Raw genomic sequence first — 6,807 nt, 5'->3', positions numbered from 1 at the left:
CAAAACTAGACTCTTCAGGCTGCAAAAGCATGATAGGCAAGGAAGGACAGCCTCAGGTTATGACAGACCCCCACAGAAATGACCGCTGGGTCTACACCTACCCGCTATGCTGCCACTGGCCCACTCACCTCTCTCAAAGCTGAGTCTACAGATAAGGGTGCTGGTTCTTATGTTAAGCAGGTGCTATTGTGTCACAGGCTGGACTCGGTGTGTACTCCAGGGGCACATGGTCCTGCTGGACACAATGGCACCCCAAAATCTTTCCTTATTTCAATTGTGTCTAAAATGTGTTTGTATGTGTAGTGAACACCTCAGGGGCCTATGGGGCAGTGACATAGCTACGTGGGGCCACGGGGGCCTGGACCCCCCTGCCGATGACCCTCTCGACCCCCCTCCAGCCGCCACCTACCTTTGCTGGCGGGGGACCCCAACCCCTGCCAGCCGAGGTCCTCTTCTTCCAGCGCAAGGCTTCGTCAGAAACAGAATGAAGCCTTGCGCTGGAGGACCTTTGCTGGCGGGGATTGGGGTCCCCCACCAGCAAAGGTAGGCGATGACGGGGGGCGGTTGGTGGTGGGAGGGGGCACCAGGGGGGCCAAAATGTGCCCCCTCACCTCGGGCTCTGGACCCCCCTCCCGCCGAAGTCTGGCTATGCCCCTGCTATGGGGGATTCTGATCTTTGCATAATGCAAAGAACTATTACTAAATAGGAAGGGCCTTTTGTATCAGGTGAGAAGCTGCTGGTTTTCATTGACCCAAGCTACACTATGACTGCCACCTTGTGGCCATCACCTGCAAGTGCATGTTTCCTCTATTTTTACTTTTCCAGCAACCTCTGCTATAGTGACTGGAAATCCTGATTTAACCACATCCTGACCTCACCTCTGGCCTTCGTGCCAAGCAACACCTAAGCTGTTATGGCAATTTTCAGCACCTTCAGTTACTTCACATTCCTTTTCACTCTTCATTTTAGGTAGTGCGGTTTGTAAGAGATGTCGTCGCTGGCAACCACCAGTATTTCCATAGCTGCCAACTGGATTCAGGTTCGCAGGACAGGGCTGATCCAGTCCTGGGTTTACTCCATTGCACCCCGGAACTTGTAGTTCTGATTTCTCCACTGCAGTCCCTAAGAAAAGCAAAACCACAAGCTCCAGCATGCACCGAGAGAAACCCAGGACTGGATCAACTCTGTCGCAAGAATCCATAGCCAGTTGGCAGCCTTATCCTACAGACAAATCAGGTCCACTCAAGAAAGGTCCTGTCTTAGGCAGAATGTGAAATGTAGAAAAGCATTAAAGGATGTCTTTTATATCAGTGGCGTACGAAGGAGGGGCGGGGGGACGGTCCGCCCTGGGTGCACACTGCTGGAGGGGGGGGGGGGGTGCCGCGTGCCTGTCAGCTCCGCTGGTTCCCTGCTCTCTCTGCCCCGGAACAGGTTACTTCCTGTTCCGGGGCAGAGGGAGCAGAGAGCCAGCGGAGCCAACAGGCGCCCGGCTGCTCCCAGCAGCCAAGAAGGCACCGGGGGGGGGGGGGGGGGGGGGGGGGAGAGGGGTGTTGATGCACTGGAGGGGGGGGGTTGATGCGTCAGGGAGGGGGGTGTCGTGCTGCACCCTGGGGGGATGGACGCCGCTGCTGCCGGGGGGGGAGGGTGTGCAGCGGCGATCCGCCCCAGGATCACCACTGTTTTATGTTATGACTTTTCATATAAGTTTGGAGTAGACAAAAGAGGCTGGGCTTCAGATGGGGTTTTTTTCAGTCTTAAAAAAAGAAAACAAAAAACTCTCACGGAAGACGAGGCAGTACTTTCACGCCCATCAGCATGTCTACCCACAAGAGATGTATTTGTGAAGCAAGGCTGTGACCACAGACTTTTCTCGAGCAAAAAAATACAGAGAAGATAATCTGCAGATCTTTCAGATCTTTGTTTACTCAAGTTTTGGTATAAAACCTTGTAAAAGTGACCTGGGCCTGCTTTTCTTGGAAAGCTTGGTGTGTCTGAAACCATCCTGTACATGTCCCGTCCTTAAGGTGTCAAGGTCATGGTGCCTCTTACCCTCCAGGGCACAAAACCAATGTGGACTGAGCTTTGGCACTCAAACTTAAGAAAAGATCAGTCAAATAATTTTTCAGTTTGTACTGTGATAGTTAAGTCTTTCTTTTGGTGGTGGTGGGGGTTGTATTCCCACCCTCCTGCTCATTTTGGCTTCTGACTCAAATAGAACTGCATCACACCCCCTTAGAGCCTCAACTAGCTGGAGTATTTATTTTTCCTTCCCCACCCCCCACCCCCCTACATTCAGCCCAGTCATTTCAGTTAACAGGCCTGGACCAGGGAACCTTGCACTTGTGGTTCAATTTCACAGTTCTAGTTCAAATATATCAACCTCCACTGAGTGTGAGTCCTGCAGAATGCTCAAGCTGTTCACCACCGATGTGAGCACAGTCTCCCCCCCCCCCCCCCCCCCCCCCCCCTGGTTAACCCAGCCTCCAAGCACACCCCACCTCTCTTTTAATGATTTAATGGAAATAAAATCATTTTCATGCTTTCATTTTCTTGAATTTTAATCATGGCACAAGGAGTAAAAGGAGAGAAAGATTCTCTGTAAACAGTAGCAGGCATTTTAAATTTCTTTTTTATATTTTTTTAATCATATAACTAATCTGCTGTGAAGTCGCTAGAGGTGCAGCTTTACCACCCCCCTCCTTCCCCAGGCCCCGGTGCAGATAAAACAGGTGTCACATTAAAGCAATTTTAAAAGAACTCAAAACTGCAAAAATGAGAACACTTTTTCATCTTCTCCTGGATAAAAAGGGTGCACAAAATGTGTTAAACCTTTTTGAAAGATGAGCTCGCTCTTGACAGGGGTAAAGTACAGGGCTGTACTGCAGAACCAACCTGTAGTCAAGCCTGGCCCTGAGCGCTGCAAGTGGGCCTGGTTTTCAAAGCAGCCAAACTATTCAGGGGAAAAAAAAAAAAAAGTTTAGCAGCCCAAGGGAAAGGTTTCAGAAAGGCATCCGGGGGGGGGGGGGGGGGGGGGGGGGGGGGGGACGACGACAGGGGAACCACACGCTAAATCCTAGAGAGCTAGACTGCACCTTCTTAATTCAGGGTAACTAAAAATTTCATTTAAAAAGGCCATGGTTCCAGAAGTGTGTTAATATATTTACAAAGGGGCAAGCAGAGAATAAGACCTCAAAACCTACTGCTAATTCCAGACTCCGTTCCTTTTATCTTGCTGCACCTCACGCCTGGAATAGACTTCCCGAGCCTGTACGTCTAGCCCCCAGTTTGGCCGTTTTCAAGTCCAAACTTAAAGCCCACCTCTTTATCACTGCTTTTGACTCCTAACCACTGCTCATTTGCCCTGTCCTTTATCTTCACCTCTTTATTCCCCTACCCTTAATTGTTCTGTCTGTCTCAAGTCTTATCTAGATTGTAAGCTCTTTGAGCAGGGACTGTCTTTCTTCTATGTTTGTGCAGCGCTGCGTATGCCTTGTAGCGCTATAGAAATGATAAGTAGTAGTAAGACACAAACAGGTAAAAGAAGAGGGAATTAGGCAGGCACTTGTATTTTACAGTGCAGAAGTGCAGCAAAGATTCCTAGCAAAATATTTGGACCAAAATCATCCACTGAATGGGCCGTGTTTGATGCTTCAATTAAGACATGGTTTTTTTCCCCTTGCAGGTGTCAGATAGATATACAAAACTTAAATACAGACATGCAGAATAAGCTCAGGGAGAACATTTGAAACAAGGATCCAGGGTGCAAAGTACAGACACAATATACCAGAAGAGTAAAGTAACTGCAAGCAAAGACCCCAATCTACGCATCCAGCTTTCCCTACATAAGCACACAACTGTGGAACGCGCTACCAAAAGGCTCGAAAACAACGTACGACCACCTAAACTTCCGGAAAATACTAAAAACCACCCTGTTTAAAAAAAAGCCTACCCTACTCGATCCAACTTAAATGCCTGATCTCGGCTACACAAGAAAACTAAAGCACGTAATGAAGATAACACAACTCTTCCGTTATACGATGCCCTAATGTGGCTCTGCCACATGAACTTTATCCTACCACAACATTTGTTCACACCGGTGTCTGCAAAGGCCTCTCCGGTACTATGTAAGCCACATTGAGCCTACAACTAGGTGGGAAAATGTGGGATACAAATGTAACAAATAAAATAAATAAAAACGAACTGGAAAAAGACCGGTTACTCATCCACAGTAGCCCCCCACTAACATCATGTTCTAATATTTGCCCGAGACGCTCACACTTTTCCGTCACTGTATGTTGTTCACCAGCATGAGAAGCCACAGCAGTGGAGAAACTGGATCCGCCATGAGAAGAAATGCAGAGGGAAGGGAGTAGCGTGATGTAGAGGACACTTGCAAACAAATCCAAGCAGATGAAAGATGGTGAATAAGACTCGACACCGTGTTTCGGCGAACACCGCCTGCCTCGGGAGTCTGTGCTTGGTAAACGCCAGTTGATGGAGTTGAAGAAACTGAACCAAATAACGCCTTTAAAAAGGTTGTTTTGAGTAAACAGGGCCTCAAGCTTGCTATTTAAAAATAAATACATACATAAATAAAAAGGTTGTAGGTTCTCTTTTTTCAAAATGTTTTCTCCTTCTGGGGTCCAAAGTTCCTAAATCAACACCTATGATGGATAAAAGTTTGTCTTTCTACCCCACAGTCTGGATCCCAGCCTCCAGTACTTAAGCAGCCCGAGCAGCATCTTCATCACTTCACAGCCTCCGCTTTCTCACTTGTGCTGCTGATAAAGCTGCCTGCTCAGGTCCTGGAAGTTCAATTTTCCACAAAGGATTCTGAGGAGAGACCACATCCAGTCCAGGATCCCTGCAGATGACGTCTAGGACTGTTCTGAAGCGGCAAGACAAGCTGAACTCTATCCAGATGGGATTTCTGCCCATCACCAAATCATTCAGTGATTTTCGTTACAGACAAAACTTTTCCTTTATAGGAATGACTAGGCAGCGCTGCCAGAGGATGTTGTATCTGTGGTTAGTATAATGGGCTTAAAAATGATTTAGGCAAGTTCCTGGAGGAAAAGTCCACAGTCTGCTATTGAGAAAGACATGGGGGGAGCCACTGCTTGGATCAGTACATAAGTAATGCCACACTGGGAAAAGACCAAGGGTCCATCGAGCCCTGCATCCTGTCCACGACAGCGGCCAATCCAGACCAAGGGCACCTGGCAAGCTTCCCAAACGTACAAACATTCTATACAATCAAGCCATTGTGACATCACTAATGAGGTTGGCTCTTATTGGTGGAATGAGCCACTATGACATCACAATAGGTTAAATCACTGCTCTATGTAATAAAAGTGAGCCAAGTAGAGGACATAAGTACATAAGCAATGTCACACTGGGAAAAGACCAAGGGTCCATCGAGCCCAGCATCCTGTCCACGACAGCGGCCAATCCAGGCCAAGGGCATCTGGCGAGCTTCCCAAACGTACAAACATTCTATACATGTTATTCCTGGAATTGTGGATTTTCCCCAAGTCCATTTAGTAGTGGTTTATGGACTTGTCCTTTAGGAAACTGTCTAACCCCTTTTTAAACTCTGCCAAGCTAACCGCCTTCACCACGTTCTCCGGCAACGAATTCCAGAGTTTAATTATGCGTTGGGTGAAGAAATGTTTTCTCAGATTTGTTTTAAATTTACTACACTGTAGTTTCATCGCATGCCCCCTAGTCCTAGTATTTTTGGAAAGCGTGAACAGACGCTTCACATCCACCTGTTCCACTCCACTCATTATTTTATATACCTCTATCATGTCTCCCCTCAGCCGTCTCTTCTCCAAGCTGTATAGCCCTAGCCTCCTTAGGCTTTCTTCATAGGGAAGTCGTCCCATCCCCGCTATCATTTTCGTCTCCCTTCGCTGCACCTTTTCCAGTTCTACTATATCTTTCTTGAGATGCGGCGACCAGAATTGAACACAATACTCAAGGTGCGGTCGCACCATGGAGCGATATAACGGCATGAATCTTGCTACTATTTGGGATTCTGTCAGGTACTTGTGACCTAAATTGGCCACTGTTTGAAACAGGATACTGGGCTAGAAGGACCATTGGTCTGAACCAGTATGGTTACTCTTATGTTCTTAATACAGTGTCCATAGAATCCTTGCACCCTGCCGCCTCCTCTCCATTGCTGACAAATGGTATTCACCGATATGATATGGCATTTTTCAGGACTGGGCATGTTTCACAACCACCTCTACTGTGGCAGAAGGCTGACATGCTGCAGCATTTACTTTAGTGCCACTTCAGATCATTACACTCCCTTCTGCCCCTTAATATGGAGTGGAGGAGTGGCCTAGTGGTTAGGGTGGTGGACTTTGGTCCTGGGGAACTGAGTTCGATTCCCACTTCAGGCACAGGCAGCTCCTTGTGACTCTGGGCAAGTCACTTAACCCTCCATTGCCCCATGTAAGCCGCATTGAGCCTGCCATGAGTGGGAAAGCGCAGGGTACAAATGTAACAAAAATAAAATAGATACTATTGGAGATTCTACATGGAATGTTGCTACTATTGAGATTCTGTTGCTGCTATTGGAGATTCTACATGGAATGTTGCTACTATTGGAGATTCTACATGGAATGTTGCTACTATTGAGATTCTGTTGCTGCTATTGGAGATTCTACATGGAATGTTGCTGCTATTGGAGATTCTACATGGACTGTTGCTACTATTGAGATTCTGTTGCTGCTATTGGAGATTCTACATGGACTGTTGCTACTATTGGAGATTTTACATGGAATGTTGCTACT

Source organism: Microcaecilia unicolor, chromosome 11 (genome assembly GCF_901765095.1).
Source record: "Microcaecilia unicolor chromosome 11, aMicUni1.1, whole genome shotgun sequence".
Classification (NCBI taxonomy): Eukaryota; Metazoa; Chordata; class Amphibia; order Gymnophiona; family Siphonopidae; genus Microcaecilia; species Microcaecilia unicolor.
Note: the sequence above shows the minus strand (reverse complement) of the source record.